A 3,457-nucleotide genomic window follows, 5' to 3' on the forward strand; every position below is an offset into this window, starting at 1 on the left:
AAAAAAGAGAGAGAGAAAATAAAACAGCAAAAAAAAAAAACAAGTGTATGAAGTGGCTCATTTTGAGGGGCTTATTATTTTCAATGTTCAAGTAGAATTTCATTAAAATAAGTGGTTTCCATTGTCATAATATAAAAGCAGAAAAAACAGTACCGTGTAAACAGACAATACTCTAAAGATTAGTGGCTTGGTCTTTGTCCGCTTGGAACATTTTTCTTACAATCCGTGTTTGTCAAAGCAGAGCTTCTGAATAATAAACATTTGATAACATTAAATTGACATTTATTGAGGTAATACATAGACACATTGACACTGTTAATAATGTGACTAGCACGTCATCAACACTTTCTAAATGTAACCACAGAGAGCTATAGACAGTGAAATGATCAGTATAATGAAATTAAAAGAGATAACAACTCAATCATTTAGAACAGCGTGATGTACAGGGTATAACAGTAATTTAGAGCTTTAAGATAAGTTCTTTCTTCTCATAATTAAGATTAGAAAATTCACACTGCGATCCTTTAAGTGCATTGGAGATATTAATTCTGTTTTATCCTCTGTTTATAGGGCACACTAACACGATTTCCTGTGGGGAAAAGAGGCTCGGATGTGTGGCTCCATAAGATCAATAGCCTTTTTTCAAATTTTTTGAATCTTATTATATATCGTCATGTGATTTCCAGCATATTAAATCCCTTAGAGGAGGAGTATTAAGGATTGCTTAAAAAGCCACAAGAACCAATGCACTACAACCAAAACAACAGGATTTTCAACATCGCAGCACAACACTGTAGAGCCTCACTAAAAGAAATATATGTGTAATAACAATTTAAAGATTAGTTTATCATAGAAAAACAATATTGAGTTACCCTATACTATGCAACCATGTTTATATGTCCAAACCGGTCCCGGCACTGTTCCATGTCATGTGAAGTGCAATAAAAAAGCTATTTCATTACAAACAAATAAAGTCACAGACAGATGATGTAACTCAATAATAAATAGCCAAAACATTTTTTTTCATGAAAGTTTTAAAAATGGAAGAATTATAATGACGAATACAGTACTTTTTACATGGCTATTAAATTGTCTAGTTGTTCATGTTATTGTGTCCACTCTTGTGTAGTCCCTTTTACATGTTTTTCTGTGGGATCCAGCATGGGAAACAAAGACTTGTCATTCACTAATGCAATGCTGCTCTCTTGTGGTAAACTTTAGGTACTGCAAAGTCTTCTTAATTAGGCGATGCTCAAAGTGATTGGAGATTGGTTTGATAAATTAAGGCAATTCAAAAACAACATGGCCTCTTTCACAATAGGTTGACAGATATGAAATTCACATATAAAAACATATATTTTGTATTATGAGGGATCATTTCACAATTATTATGTGAACAATGGGATTACTCTATACTATATTAATATTCAAGTCACTACAATGCAATCAAATCTAATACATAAATGTAAATGTATGTATGGAACCATCACACATGCATTGGTGCATCTCTCAAAAATAAATACTAGATAAGCAAATGTGTAAGACAGGACCACGGTTAGGCTATTATCAACAGAAGCCAATTTTTTTTTCTTTTTTTTTTACATTCCCAGCCATTATTCAGGCTAGATAATGAGAGCCCCAGGAAACAGGATGTGTGTCTGCCTGGTTAGCACAACCACTGCAAAGAGCTTTCCTTGCATGCTGCTCTAATTCTTACACACAGTGTGATATAAAAACAGAGAAGCGTACCAATTGTATTCCGTGGCAGGACATGCATAGCTAATGAGGCAGAAGAATGGACTGGAATACAGACATATGCAACTGCCTAGAGATGGGTTGCATTGGCCTAAAGGACATTTTTAATATATCCAGTTTACTAATAGAGCTTGGCAGCATTCTTGAGATACAAAGTATCGCAGGGTGCTTGATGCCCCCTAAGCTAAGTATGCAATTGTCAGGGCATCACACCAGTGTTTAAGGGGCAATACGGTGAACTGCACCTCTACTTAATGTACAAAAAGGACAGTGAACAAACTGAATATGGATCTGCTATAAGCTAACACTGTATGTATTGTTAAGTGGGAGGTTGTTCCAAGGCTTTGCATAGAAGTTGATGTCACCACCTAGGAAGGTGGTGAGATGCCATCTGAATGACAAGTGGAAAGTCTAAGCAATAAAGGTGCAGATAGCTGGAGGCATTATGAGAACATTAAGGACAAGTTGAGAGTTACTGTGCTTGCAGCTTGAGACCGCTGACTCTGCTAATGTTGCCCATGACAGTAGCTGAATAGTGCTCTAATGACAATATATCAACGGTGGTTCAGTGACAAACACTAGCCAGCAAGCAACATGTCAGGCTTGAAGTTGGCATTAGTATTGTCCAACCAAAGATGATTGCAAATCAGTTTTATAGCTCAACAAGTTCCAAACAAGCTAACAACTGCCTACTTACACATACTGCAAGAACAGATCAACATTATTACCACTTGGACTCCTCTCCCTTGCCACCTGCTGAGTGAATATCTAACATAGTCATATGCAAGACCTAGTAGGTTCAATATATATTTTTGAATAATCTGTTTCTCCCAGGCCATCCATCCATCCATTTCCTGACACGCTTCACCCCAACTATATCCGTCTCCAAGAAGCTAGAGAGGAAACGTTTCTCTTTTGCCTTGTAATATTGACAAGCATACCTGACCCAAAGGTCAGTAATAGTACAGTAGTATATGCTACATCTGATTGGTTTCAGTAAGATGGAAATTTTGCCCAAAGTGTGTGAAATCTGCATAGAGCTACAAATGGATTGGTTGATTTCTCATTGGAAACACCTCCACATTGTAGAGGTGGTCTGTCCTTGTAGCAAGAAGATGTGATAGGTTGATGGAAGTGGTGAGAGCGAGCAGATACATGAAGTGTGAAGAATGTGGCAGGCATGCCTGCAAAGCGTCATATTCACTGTCAGTAAATATTGTACAGAAAGTATCCTAATACAAGAGAGTTGCAAGCCTGCAAGAGGTAGCCTATCATTACGTCTGTGGTTTTGGAAGAGAGTGAAACAGGCCTAAGGCTCTACCAGTAAAATAAGTGTTATTCAGCATTTTTCTTTTTACAAGTTATTCTTAAAAGAAAGGCGAAACACATTTGGGAGAAGAGACAAGAAGAATACTTCATTGTTCAAGTATAGCCTACATGTAGCCTACATGAGATGAGTTTGCACAGTTTGTCCTTCCTCACCGGCCAGTACGTTCAACGCTCTAGAAACTCCCCCACCAGTGAGGTCATCTCGTGGGCGGGACTTGTCTTTATGGTTTATTTGCACAATACCTCACTTCCTCAGCTCAGCTGCTGCCATTGCTGTGGTGCGAAAGGAAATAAGGGGCGGGAGGAGAGAGAGAGAAAGGAGACAGCGGTAAAGAACGAGAGAAGAAAAAAAGGGGGAGGGAGGGAGTGACAG

Source organism: Ammodytes marinus (assembly GCF_949987685.1).
Source record: "Ammodytes marinus genome assembly, chromosome: 18".
NCBI lineage: Eukaryota > Metazoa > Chordata > Actinopteri > Uranoscopiformes > Ammodytidae > Ammodytes > Ammodytes marinus.